General features: G+C 42.3%; 2 pseudogenes; one reads left to right on the top strand and one right to left on the bottom strand.

The window, feature by feature from the left end:
- The first annotated feature begins 2,128 nt into the window (after positions 1-2,128).
- Positions 2,129-3,971, top strand: LOC139002045 (E3 ubiquitin-protein ligase RNF168 pseudogene; annotated as a pseudogene).
- An 8,529-nt stretch (positions 3,972-12,500) lies between these two features.
- Positions 12,501-13,265, bottom strand: LOC139002044 (TCF3 fusion partner pseudogene; annotated as a pseudogene).
- Between the last annotated feature and the right edge of the window lie 1,387 nt (positions 13,266-14,652).

Raw genomic sequence — 14,652 nt, 5'->3', positions numbered from 1 at the left:
CTTGTGACTCCCTCCCGATTCAGAAAGACAGCGCGTCCTCAGTTGCCAGCCCTTGCTGCATGTGCCTCCGTTCCTCTGCACTTCCGCACCTCCTCTGAGTCTCAGTGTGCTTTTCTCTTTCCTTCTAGTTGTAGAATTTCCACTCAGCCAGCCTTCCTGTTGTTCTGGATGATGTCCGTTTTGTCTTTTAGTTGTATTTTTGAATTTGTTGTGGGAGGGAGCAATTTCCGGTGTTTACCTATGCCGCCATCTTGGTTTCTTCTAATTTCTTTTCTTGGCAACTCCTCATTTTCTTTCCTCTGGTGGTTGTGTCGTCTCCCCATTCTGACTATCTCCAGATGGTTCAAACGTTGAGTTGAGTGGGCCTGGGAGGTGTGCAGTGGGAGCTTCACACCACCCTAGTGTCACTGAAGAGCTCTGACACTAAGATGTGTGGTTGTGATGAGTTGGTGGGAACCAGGCTCCCTCAGAGTCAGCATTACCAGTGCTCAATGTGGCCTCGTGTGTGCACTTAGAATCAGGGACCCTGCCTGCACCATGCTGAAACAGAGACTCTCCTGGAGTGTGTTGAAAATCAGAGCCCCCTAGCGTGTGCCAGGAGTCAGAGTTCCCCAAGAATCCAATATCAGAGTCTCTGTTACTTCTCGCAGCCTCGCATTGAGAATCAGGGTCCCTGTGTGCACATACACCAAGAATTGGTGTCACTGGCTCTTAGTGTGAATTCAAAGGGAATCAGGGATCCCAGGCGCAGGTGATAAGAAACACAGTCAAGTAACTGGTGCTTGGTGCTGCCTCCTGCCCGGAGAATCGGGGTCCCGGGGCCCGTGTTGCGGGGAACAGGTTCCCAGTGTTCACACATTAGCTCCCAGGCTAAGGTTCCTGTAGCCCGTGCGATGTGAGACAAGTTCCTGGTGTTCACAAGTTAGCTCCCAGGCTAAGGTTCCTATAGCCCATGCTGCATGGGACAAGTTCCCGGTGTTTGCACGCTTCCAGGCTAAGGTTCCTGTAGCAGCACTGAGTCCCGGACAAGGGGTGGGTCTATTAGTTACCATGGCTCTGCCCGCTAGCGTGCAGGGAGGGGGATGGGCTCTGTTACACACAGAGATCTGTCGCTGGGATGTCTGGATTCTTGGGGTCCATGGGTCTGTAGCTGCAGTTGCAGGTCTCTGTCAGGGTCCTGGTTTTCGTCTGAGACCAGAATGGGTGGTGCTGAGGCCAGGATCCTAGTCTCAAGCAGCTCTGTTTCTCAAGATGGCATGGTCTCTGTGCCCACACTGGCCACCCAGGTGTGTCCCCGCTGGGAGCGGGGCTCCGCCGTCTAAGACTGCCCTGTTTAGCAGCCCCTTAGAAGACCTGCAGAATCTAACTGTCCTTAGCTCATACACACACACCACACACGTCCACACACTCCTCTATCACTCCCTCACGCTTTCACACTCTCTACCTCCCTACCTTCTTGCTGGTCACTGTCTTCCTATTTTCTGCTTTTTAATTTTTTCTCTTACCTTTTTTTTTCTTTTCTCAATATCATTTTTGCTCTCTCTTTTCTCTTCTATTATCTTTTCTCTGGTGGCCATGTTTATTGGGTTATCAGTGTCATGAGTATATTTATGTTTTGTTCCTTTTGTGTCATGTTCTATTGAGTTGTATTTTGTACTGTTTGATCAATGTGAAAGAGAGTAAACCACATAACCAGACACCCTGAGAGGAGACTCCATCTCTGAACAGGACAATAACACTCAAGACCCAACTAAACCAAGAGAACCCAAATATTCCAAGTATGTGACATCCCTAGAATAACCATCCCAGAAGACCTCAGAGACTGTACCACTGGGTCCCACAAAAAAATCTACTATATAAGATAAACTCAAAAAATCTGGGTGTCATTGAAGTTTCATTTAATACATAGAAACAACCAAAAGGAACAGAAAATTGGGAGACAAAGAAACAACCCCCAAATGAAAGAAAAGGAGGAATCACCAGAAAAGGAAGTAAATAAAATTGAGGCAAGCAGACCACCATAAGGATGTAGCTATTTGGCTGCCTCTAGAGAGGGGAGAGGTGGCCTCCGAGCACCCCAGATGCCAGAAAGCTGGGATGTGGGGGTTCGTGCGCTGACCCCACAGCGATGGTAAAACGGAAGTCCTGCTCCAGCAGAGCCAGAAGTCCCCGCAAAAGCAGGGTCCTTTCCGGAATGGTGGCTGTGAGGCTGCTCCTTGGCGGCGGCAGGAGCATCCTCACCTGCATATTAAAATGGCTGTACCTCAAGATGCCATCCCTTCCTTGTCAGAATACCAATGCGGGATCTGCATGGAAATCTTCATAGAGCCGGTAACACTGCCTTGTATCCACACTCTCTGTAATGCATGCTTCTAGTCGACTGTGAAGAAGGCGAACATATGGTGTCCCTTCTGTCTTTGGGTCTCTTCGTGGACCTGGTATCATACTCGAAGAAATTCTCTCATCAATAAGGAACTGTGGGAGATAATTCAGAATCACTATCCAAAGGAATGAAAGCTTAGAGCCTCTGGGCAAGAATTAGAAGACACCATTGATGACTATCAGCCAGTTTACCTGTTAAGTAAACCTGGAGAATTGAGAAGAGAATATAAAGAGGAGATAAGCAAGGTGGAGGCAGAGTGACGGGCCAGTGAGGAAGAAGAAAACAAAGCCAGTGAAGAGTACATATAGAAATTATTGGCAGAGAAGGAGGAAGAAGAAAAGAGACAGGCAGCAAAAGGAGGAGAGAGATGGAAGAACAGCTAAAAAGTGATGAAGAACTGGCAAGAAAGCTAAGCATTAATATTAACAACTTCTGTGATAAAAAAGTCTTGGCTTCTCCCATGAATTCCAGAAAATCTGATCCAGTCACAAGCAAGTTGCAAAAGAAAAGTAAAAATAAATAAACAAATACTGGAGATATTCAGAAGTATTTATCACCTAAATCTCAATTTGGGTCAGCATCACAGTCTGAAGTTGTACAAGAAGGCAAACAAAAGTCCATGTCCAAGGAAACTGATAGCAGCAATGTAAAGAGCCCTATGTGGCAAGACACAGAAGTGGAGGAAGATATGCCAACACTTTCTCTGCAAATATGCCTTGAAATTCAAGAACAAGGTGCAAAGTCTTCAACAGAGTCACCTATGCCTCAGTTATGTGCCAGTGATACAGAATGGTGCCTTGAAGGAGAAGTCAAAATGAGACCAAACAATCATGATAAAGAATTATGTGCCATAAATCCTGAGAGACCTGAAGCCAGAGTACCTTACCCTAGAGAAGCTGCAGTTAAGCCTTGTGGCGAAACAGAGAGTGGGTGTGCTCTATCATATATGACCCAGATAATTGAAAATAACACAGTTGAGACAGAAAATGAAGAGTCTTGCCTACTGATCAGTGAAGAAGGTATTTGCAAAAGAAAAAATCAGGAGTCTTCTTTTGAAGCAGTCAGGGATCCATCCTTTTCTGCAAAAAGAAGGAAAATGTCCTCTGAATCTTCCTCAGACCAAGATGAAACAGAAACCAGCTTTACTCAAAAACTGTTAGATTTGGAATATCTACTTTTTGAGAGACATAAGCAAGAACAGGACAGGTTATTAGCACTACAGATTCAAAAAGAGGTGGACAAAGAACAAATGAAGCCAAACCGACAGAAAGGATCCCCAGATGAATATCATTTACATTCTACGCCCTCTCCTCCAGACAAATTGCTAAATGGACAGAGGAAGAAATCCAAAAATAGAAATGCAAAAGGACAAGCTGATACAGAACATCCAAAACCTCAAAGAGGCCCAAAAACTGAAAATTGCTAACCTTCTTTTAAGATCCAGTTGAGACATTCAGTTAATGTTAATGGAAGAAAGATGCCAAATTCTGTTAGGTATCATTGTAATGTATCTAAAAGTGTTCGTTCCCTACAGCCTAGTAAGTCACAGAAAAGTATTTTTCAGATGTTTCAGAGATACACAAAGTAATGGGTGGGTAAAAGAAGAAGTATTTTAGAAACTGGTAAAGCTGGATTGTGATGCTCTCTTTTTTTATCATAGAATGTTTATAAAACTTTTTCTGCTTGTGGGCACACTCATTGCCTATACTTGAATGACTATGTGATTACAAGGGAGGAATATACAAATGTACTTCTGCTAAAGTCAGTGATAACCAAGAGTCTCAATTCTTTATGAATAACTGTGATATGCTAAATTTGACAATTCTTACAGGTAATAGATATAAACATGCCTGGGCCAGCTCCCAAGAAACCTTCAGGTGCCATTCTCTTTCCTCAAAAATGCATGTTTTATGTATGGCCTTTGCTCACCTTTTTGTTCTGACTGGTGATCAAAGCAAGATTATACTATACCAAATAGTTAAGGAATTGGGTTTAAAATCTAAGTTTATTGCTGTTTTTCCATGTATTTGTAGATCACTTGAAATCTTCGATAATACTAAAGTAATCTAATCTTTATAATTATTTTAAGCATTATAGCATTTTCTTTTATTTAAAATGTATTAAAATTGTGTGAAAACAGAAAAGTCAGAGTTTTCTGGAAAATTAGGATTATCAAACGTGCCCTCAATCAGGAATCGAATCCAAGACCCTGTGGGGCCCAGGCCAACTCTAACCACTGAGACACCAGTCAGGGCAGAAACTCATCTCTTGATGCAAAAAGAGTTAGTTGGGGTGAGGCTGAATAAAGTGAACTGATAGTTTGGATACATTGAATGCATTTGGATGCATTCAATCAGAAACTAGGTCCAGGATGGAGTAGCAGAGCATTCTTCCTTATCCTTTCTTTGCTAAATGACAGAGAAAACATTTGGGTTTTACAGCCTGTCACATGATAGTAACTGGTGTTAAAATAATTAGTTACTACATTACCTGAAATTTTGGAAATTCACATTTCTATTAATCTACTCTAGGGGGGGGGAAATGGGAATTTACTGTAGGAGAGTTGAATCATAATATACTATGTTGTAGAACCTGAGACATAAATAACCATGTATTTATTTCCTTATTTGCATTGGTAGTGATTTTTATTTGTGTTTATGGACAGAAATAGTGTGGTACTTGGATTGGCCCTCTCAAAGTTAAATCAGAGGCAGTGATTCCATTTTGTGAAAGTTAACTTAGAGAATGTTAATCGATGTTTCATTAATATGAACAACTTTGAGCAAATGAACAAGTTTTAATAGCATTTCGGATGAAGTTTAGTTATTCATCCTTTTAAGATAAAAATATAATAAAATGTTCTAGAGCAAATGTCTAGCTTTAATTTAATATTTTTATACATTTTTGAAATTTTTTTCCTCCAGATGTTGTAACTGAAATTCTGTTAATCTTGATGCCCTCTACTTCAATATTTATTGGGTTTATAATTAGGGGTAGAATTATGATGCTGATTTAAAATTTACTTTGCCCTTTCTAAAAAACAAACAAACAAACAAAACTTGATTGCCTTCTGAGTAATGATTATACTGAAATGAAGTGTAGTCAGAAACTAACAAAATTTGTCAAAAATAGACTAATTTATTTCTTATCAAACTGATATTTTTCTGTCTTTTTTTAAAAAGATAGATTGTTATTGATTTCAGAGAGGAAGGGAGAATGAGAGAAATAGAAACATCAATGATGAGAGAGAATCATTGATTGGTTGCATCCTGCACACCTCCTACTGGGGATTGAGCCTGAAACCCAAGCATGTTCCCTGACCAGAAATCAAACCATGACCTCCTGGTTTGTAGGTTAACACTCAGATACTGAGCTACACCAGTGGCTTTTTGTCTTTTTGTTGTTGTTGTTGTTGTTGTTGACAGTATTATAGATGTCTTCCATTTCCCCTGATTTCCCCCCCTCCACCTGGCCCTGATATTTTTCTAAGAGTGTTTTCACTTTACATTTTAGGGAAGACTTTGGGTCTTCACAAATGAAAAGTTATATAATTAAGTCTTCCATGACCAAAAAAAGTGGGGGAGGGAAGGATACTGTGATATACATAGGATTTATATATCAAACCACTAATTTGTCTGTGAAGAAGTCTTCCTGATTAAAGTTGGTTTTAAGATTTAAAAAAATTGAGGCAAGCAATATGTCAGAAAAAGAATTCAGAGCAATGATTATAAGGATGCTGAAAAGGATCAAAGACAAATTCAAAAACCTGTGTAAGAATCAGGAGGAAATTAAGAAGAACCAAGAAGAAATGAAGAATGACATAGCCACAATAAAGGACAAAATGGAAAGTATCAATAGTAGACTTGAAGAAGCTGAGGACCGTATCAGTGAGCTAGAAGACAAGGTAGAAAAAAAGGCCAAGCAGAGCAGCAACTGGAAAAAAAAAAAACAACTTAAAAAGCAGGAGGAGAGCCTAAGGGAGCTTTGGGATAACAAGAAATGAAACAACACCCACATAATAGGGGTGCCAGAGGAGAAAAAATGAAACAAGGAATAGAAAACCTCTTTGAGGAAATAATAACAGAAAACTTTCCTGATGTTGGAAAGAAAAAAATCACACAAGTCAGAGAAGCACACAGAGTCCTGAACTAGAAAAACCCAAAAGACCAAAACCAAGACACATCATAATTAAATTGGCAAACCAATGACAAAGTAAGAATCTTAAAGGCTGCCAGAGAGATACAGAAAGTTACCTACAAGGGATTTCCCATTAGAATATCAACTGATTTCTCAACAGAAACACATCAAACCAGGAGGAAATAAAATGAAATATACAAAGTGATGCAAAGCAATGGAATAAATCCAAGAATGCTATACCCAGCAAGGCTATCATTCAAAATTGAAGGGGAAATCAGGAGCTGCACAGATGAAAAGGGCTTAGAGGATTTATTACCACCAAGCCAGCAATGCAAGACATGCTAAAGGGACTGCTGTAAAGAGAAGAAATAGAAAGGGAGGAAGGAACACAGGCATAAAGAATAAATATGGCTACAAACAAGTACATATCAATAATACATTAAATGTAAATGAATTAAATGCTCTCATGAAAAGACATAGGGTAGCTGAATGGATAAGAAAATATGACCCATATTATTGCTAGGTACAAAAGTCTCACCTCAGAACAAAGGACTCACACAAACTGATAGTGAACGGATGGAAAAATATTTTTTTAGGCAAATGGAAACGAAAACAAAGCTGGGGTAGCAATACTTATACCTGACAAAATAAACCTCAAAGTGCGGGCCATATCAAGAGATAAGGAGGGCCACTACATAATACTAAAAATAACAATTCAACAAGAGGGTATAACTCTGGTAAACATGTAGGCACCCAATACTGGAGAACCCAAATATATACAAAAGTTCTGGAAGATATTAGAGGTCAGATCGACAGTAATACAATCATAGTAGGGGACTTTAAAACCTCATTGACACCACTGGATAAATCCTCTAAACAAAAAGTCATCAAAGAAACAGCAATCCTAAATGACTCACTAAATCAGATGGAATTGACATCTTCAGAACATTTCACCACAAAAACTGAGAATACACATTTTTCTCAAGTGTACACTGGACATGTTCAAACATACAGCACATATTGGGACACAGGCAAAGTCTATTCAAATTCAAGAAGATAGAAATCAAATCAAGCATCTTCTCAGATCACAATGGCATAAAATTAGAAATCAACTATAATAAAGACAATGAAAAAAATTAAACACTTCAAGCCTAAATAGCATGTTATTAAACAATGACTGCATTACCTAAGAGACCAAAGAAGAAATAATTAGCACCCTGGTAACAATGACAATGAAAACACAACAATCCAAAATGTATGGAACATAGTGAAAGCAGTCCCGAGAGGGAATTTTATAGCTCTACTAGCCTACCTCAAAAAAATAAGAAAAAATGGAAATAAACTATCTAACCCCACAACTTAAGGAATTAGAAAGAGAGCAACAAGAAAAGCAGAGAGTGAGCAGAAGGAAGGAGATAATGAAGATCAGAGTGGAAATAAATGACATAGAGACTGAAAAAAAATACAAAAGATCAATGAAACCAAGAGCTGGTTCTTTGAAAGGATAAACAAGATTGATGAACCTTGGAGAAACCAAGCTGGTGGCATAGGTAAACACCAGAAATTGCTGCCTTGCACAGTAACTTCAAAAATATAACTAAAAGATAAAACAGACATCATCCAGAACCACAGGAAGGCTGGCTGAGTGGAAATTCTACAACTAGAAGGAAAGAGAAAAGCACACTGAGACTCAGAGGAGGTGTGCAAGTAAAGTGCAGAGGTACGGAGGCGCATGCTGAAAGGGCTGGCAACTGAGGACATGGTTGTCTTTTTCAATCAGAAGGGAGTCTCAAGCTCCTGACTGCTCTGAACTCCATTTCCGGGTGAGTCTCTGGGGACCCAGACTCATACGGGGAGAAACTGGACTGTCTGGCATTGGGCGGAACTCGAGGGTGGCTTTCTCTCCGAGGTGCTTACAGTGATTACCGAGGAACACTGAGTCTGAGGGCCTCTTAGGGCAGGGCTGAGGATCAGCCATAGCTGTTTGCTCCATCCTGTTGATTCCCCAAGACCCCACCCCACCCAAGCTGTGCACAGAGGCTTTTGCATATGAATGACCTGGCCCTTTGCAATCTAAAATTACCTAACACATTGCAGCTGGGTCAGAGAGACCCAGAAATTCCAAGAGAAGGCCCAAGGCCCCACAGCAGCTTGCATTGCTTCACAGCTGGGCCTCATCTGGGCACCTGCAAACCCCAAACAAAGAAGAGGAATCTGCAGATCTCTCCATAGCTCCTGCTGGGTAGCCTCAGGCAGAGGCTAAGTTAGCACCTCCTTAGAGATCCAAGAGCCAGTGTACCCAGTGGTCAGAGTGGAACCATCCAGATTACAACTCTTCAGATACATAAGGGACATACTCAGGGGGCAGACTCAGTGAGCACCAAAGCTCCACTGAAACAAGTCTTGCCTCATAAGGGTGTCTTCAGCACAGAAGTTCTCCCACAGTAGACACAGCTGATTCTCACAGCCAATTGGCCTGGAGGTCAATTTCTCCCAGTGATACCAACAGCAATCAAGGCTTAACTACAACAAGACTGTACACACAGCCCACAAAGGGGTGCACCAAGAGTGTCCACCTCAGGTAATTGGGGAAGCTGAGCCACTGGGCCCTATAGGACACCTAGCACACAAAGCCACTCTATCAACACAGGGAAGCAGCCAAAATGAGGAGACAAAAAAACAGGTCACAAATGAAAGAAATGGAGGAAAGCAAACTATTAGATATAGAGTTCAAAACCATGGTTGTAAGGTTATTCAATAATCTTCTAGAAACCACCAATAAATTTAGTGAGACCCTACATAAATCTAGTGAGACTCTCGAGGATATGAAAAAGGACCAACTAGAAATTAAGCATACACTGACTGAAATAAAGAATATTATACAGAGATCCAACAGCAGACTAGAGGATCCCAAGAATCAAGTCAAAGATTTGAAATACAGAGAAGCAAAAAACACCCAACCAGAAAAACAAAAGGAAAAAAGGATACAAAAATATGAAGATAGTGCAAGGAGTCTTTGTGACAACTTCAAGTGTACCAACATCCGAAATATAGGGGTGCCGGGAAAAGAGAGAGAGCAAGATATTGAAAACCTATTTGAAGAAATAATGACAGAAAACTTCCCCTACCTGGTGAAAGAAATAGACTTACAAGTCCAGGAAGTGTAGAGAACCCCAAACAAAAGGAATCCAAAGAGGACCACACCAAGACACATCATAATTAAAATGCCAAGAGCAAAAGACAAAGAGAGAATCTTAAAAGCAGCAAGAGAAAAATAGTCAGTTACCTACAAGGGCGTACCCATACGACTGTCAGCTGATTTCTCAATAGAAACTATGCAGGCCAGAATCGAGTGGCAAGAAATATTCAAAGTGATGAATAGCAAGAACCTACAACCAAGATTACTTTATCCAGCAAAGCTATCATTCAGAATTGAAGGTCAGATAAAGAGCTTCACAGATAAGAAAAAGCTAAAGGAGTTCATCACCACCAAACCAGTATTATATGAAATGCTGAAAGGTATCCTTTAAGATGAGGAAGAAGAAGAAAAAGGTAAAGATAAAAATTATGACCAACAAATACATATCTATCAACAAGTGAATCTAAAAAATCAAGTGAATAAATAATCTGATGAACAGAATAAACTGATGAATATAATAGAATCAGGGGCATAGAAAGTGAGTGGACTGACAATTTTCAGGGGGAAAGGGGTGTGGGGAGTAGGGTAAGAGACTGGACAAAAATCGTACACCTATGGTTGAGGACAGTGGGGGGAGGTAAGGGGGTAAGGGCAGAGGGTAGGGTGGGAACCGGGTGGAGGGGAGCTATGGGGGGGAAAAAGAGGAACAACTGTAATAATCTGAATAATAAAGATTTAATTTAAAAAAATTGATGAACCTCTAACCAGGCTCACCAAGAAACAAGAGAGAGGAGCCAAATAAACATAATCAGAAATGAAAGAGCTGAAGTAACAACAGATCCCACAGAAATACAAAGAATTGTAAAAAAAAAAAAAAAAAAAAAAAAAAAAATACATGAGCCACTCTACTCCAACAAACTGGACAATTTAGATGAAATTAGTGGTTCTCAACCTTCCTAATGCCACAACCCTTTAATACAGTTCCTCATGTTGTGGTGACCCCCAGCCATAAAATTATTTTTGTTGTACTTCATAACTGTAATTTTGCTACTGTTATGAATCGTAATGTAAATATCTGATAAGCAGGATGTATTTTCATTGTTACAAATTGAAGATAATTAAATCATAGTGATTAATCACAGAAACAATATGTAATTATATACGTGTTTTCCAATGGTCTTAGGTGACCCTTGTGAAAGGGTCATTCGACCCTCAAAGGGGTCGCGACCCACAGGTTGAGAATCGCTGAGATGAAATGGACATATATTTAGAAAAATACAATCTTCCAAAATTCAATCAAGAAGAATAAAAAAAGGGAACAGGCTGATAACTACTAATGAAATTGAAGCAGTAATCAAAATCTCCCAGTAAATAAAAGTCCTGGTCTGGATGGCTTTACAGGGGAGTTTTATCAAACATTCAAAGAACTAAAACCTATCCTCCTCAGGCTATTTCAAAAAATTCAAGAGGAAGGCCCACTTCCAAGCTCTTTCTATGAAGCCAGCATTACCTTAATACCCAAACCAGATAAAGACACTATAAAGAAAGAATTACAGGCCAATATTCCTGATGAACATAGATGCCAAAATTCTAGCAAATTGAATCCAGCATTACATTAGAAAGATCATACACCATGATCAAGTGGGATTATTTTGGGGGGGGGAAATATGTGTTGCTTTATTTTTATGCTATAAAATTCCAAATGGTAAATTTAACATGACCGCATAATAAATAATCATTCACACTTTACTGAACACTCAGTAAGATCTGCATTTGGTCAATACCAACAAAATACAGTACAACCTTAAGTTCTCTTTAGAAGCCAGTATTCATGGAGGACATTGGATGAATAACAATATAACCAGTGTTAGTTTAATAGTATTAGGGGATTACAGAGGAAGGAAATTCTATTTTGTTTCAATACAAAGAGATTTCAGAAATCCATGGCTTTATAAGTAATGAAAGCATTGCTACCTGTTTCTCATAATAGGAGATATAAAATTAGCCAGAAGTGGTACATTTGACAATGAAGGACAAGAAAAAAGGGGGTCCTAGACTGGAACGAACTTCACATATACTAACTGGACAATAAGCAAATACCCAAGCTCATCTTCTCTTCCCAATATTGTAAACCTTCATCCCTAAATTATAACTCCCACATGCTCATGAATTTTTAATTTTATAATACAATTAGAGGCCCAGTGCACAAAAATTTGTGCACTCGGGTGAGTACCTCAGCCCCGCCTGTGCCCTCTCAAAATCTGGGGCCCCTTCCCCTGGCTGCTGGCACCAGTTTTCCTCCGGCGCCTGGAACCCAGGCCTTTGCTCTTCACCGGGAGGGGCCCGCGCAGTGGGCGAGGGGCTTAGCTTTTAAAAATACTTCTGAATGTTTGGTAAATAACCCTGTAGGAATCTACTTTTCTGAAACATGCTGCTTGTTAAGGGCTGATTTGGGTAATCAACAAAATGTATGTTAAAATCCTAAACCCCAGAACCTCAGAATGTACCTGTCTATAGAGATAAGATCTTTAAAGAGGGGATTACATTAAATTGAGGCAGTTCCAGTGGGACCCTTAGCCCATCTCACTGAAGTCCTTATAAGAGGAGGAATGTTGGGGTCCAGCCCCAGCAGGTCCAGCGGTTCCCAAAGGTGTGGACAGAGTCGGCGAAGAAGGAATGACACAGAGGCAGCGTTCAGGTGATCATCATAGCCAGGTTCTCTTTTTATTGTCCTGTTACATCTATATTTATACTATTTGATCCTATAAGCATGCCTTTATAAGCTCTTTTTTTCTTTTTTTATTTTTGCCGAGGAGAGCAAGGGGTCTGTTTATTGGGGGGTCAGTTAAAGGGGGAGCTGGCTAGGGTGGGGTAGGGCAGCAGCTTGTCTGGCCCCCAAGAAACCCAACTTGAGTCCAGAGCTTCGACCACTTTGAAGCCAAAGTCTTCCTCCACCTTTATCTGCACGGGGGCCAGCTCCAGAGTCAGCGGGACTCCTGCCCGGCACCCTTCCCGTGGCACTCGCCACCTCTTCCACCCGCTGGGCCCCTCGCCAGGGGCAGGGCTGCTGGCTTCTGTGGGCGCTGGTGTCCTCCTGGGTGGGGACAGCCCCTCTTTCTCCAGAGGCTCGTTCTCAGCGTTGCCTGGGGTGGGAGCGTCTGTGTCCTGGCTGCCCTCGTCCTCCAGTAAGATGGTGAACTGGCTGGCCCGGTTGTCGTCGCAGTAGGAGTCCAGCACCCTCATGAGGAACCTCTGCTCCTGCTGGAGTCTCTGTGTTATCCTCTGTATCTGATGGAGCCTGTTCAGGACCCGCTCGTTCATCTGCTCAATCTCCCTGCAGCGCCAACCCAGCGCCTGGTACTTCCTACAGTTGAGTTCCCGTTGGCACCGCTGCCGGCCTTGGGCTGCCTCCTCCTCTTCATCTCGCTCCTGGAGGCTGGAGCTGCCCAGACCCCCAGACAGGAACTCCACTACTTCGGTCTCAAGCTCGATCTCCAGGATGTGACCACCGAACAGCGGAGGCAGCACCAGCTCCAAGCCGGGAGGTGCTGAGAACTCCTCAAAGCCCACGGCTGCCATGGACCCCTCTCTCTGCTCCATCTCCATTTCTCCCTGGCTCCTGGTGCAGAACTTCCAACCTTGCAAGCCTCTTCAAGTGCAAAATGACAGGCCCCATCTGATTGCATGGCCTGGGAGTTGTAGTTCTCTATTTTCCGCTTGCCTCCCTCGGCCCACCCCCACCCCCACCCCGAGTCCTGGCTGAAAGGCCCTGCTCGCTGGTCTAATGCCTCGGCCAGGCATCTGAGTCACCTCCGTCTTTATTCCTGTCCCGACACAGAGCCATCTGACCACGGAGACTCTCCTCTTATGAGGCCCCTGGGTCTCCTTCTGGGGCCGGGGCTGCACCACGGAGCTGGGGCCCCTGGGTCTCCTTCTGGGTCTCCTTCTGGGGCCTGGCTGCATTGCCTCCGGGCACCGGATCATGTGCCCCAGGCAGCAATGCAGCCCGGCCTCTGGCCCCGTCTCTGGGTGTTCTCTGATCACTGGTGATCAGTGATCTGAGAAGCCAGGCGGGGCAGGGAAGAGGCGAACATCCGGCTTCTCTGATTACTGGCCCAGGGCTGGCAAAGGTGGCCCAGTTCTCCAATCACAGAAGCCGGCAAAGGTGGCCCGGCTTCTCCGATCACAAAGGTGGCCCGGTTCTCCGGCTCTTGGCTGCCACCTGGGTTCCCTCAGTGGCAGGCGGCTTCTTCCGTCCTTCCCCTTTCGCCTCCCATCATTGTGCCTACCTATGCAAATTAACTGCCATCTTTGTTGGAGGTTAACTGCCATCTTTCTTGGCAGTTAATTTGCATATCGCCCTGATTAGCCAATGGGAAGGAAGCAGAGGTAGGTTAATTACCTTTTTTGTCTTTTATTAGATTAGATATTGAATCAAATAGATTATATAGACAGGAGCCCCAAATATCCTAGGGATGCACCCACCTTACCCCTACAACCTGCCCCAGGATAAAGGCTATGGAAAAGTATGCTTGTCCTTATACTATGTGGCCATCCAATTTCTCACAACATACATAAGGCACAATTTGTTCTAACACTGGGTGGCTACATGTGTTCTCTTTTGTTAGTTTATAAACTACCTGAAATGCTGCATATTCTGATTTATTTAAAAGTTACTGATCACAGTATATAGAAAAGTGTCTTGCATAATACCTCACACATTTGGTGCTTAATACATACGTAATGAATTAATCTTAAATACTTTATTTTTGGATTCATGGCATATATTATTCATTTTTTTCTTTATTGATGAAGGTATTCTATATGTGTTATTATCCCCCCCATTGCTCCTCACCCCCCACTCATGTCCTTACTACCCTGGTGTCTGTGTCCATTGGTTAGGCTTATATGCATGCATACAAGACCTTGGGTTGATCTCTTCCCCTTATCCCCACCCTCCCCTACCTTCCCTCTGAAGTATGATGGTCTGATC

This window comes from Myotis yumanensis, unplaced genomic scaffold, assembly GCF_028538775.1.
Source record: "Myotis yumanensis isolate MYYU_CA2020_CCGP unplaced genomic scaffold, mMyoYum1.0.hap1 SCAF_2, whole genome shotgun sequence".
NCBI lineage: Eukaryota > Metazoa > Chordata > Mammalia > Chiroptera > Vespertilionidae > Myotis > Myotis yumanensis.
This window is presented reverse-complemented; position numbering and strand designations above follow the sequence as displayed.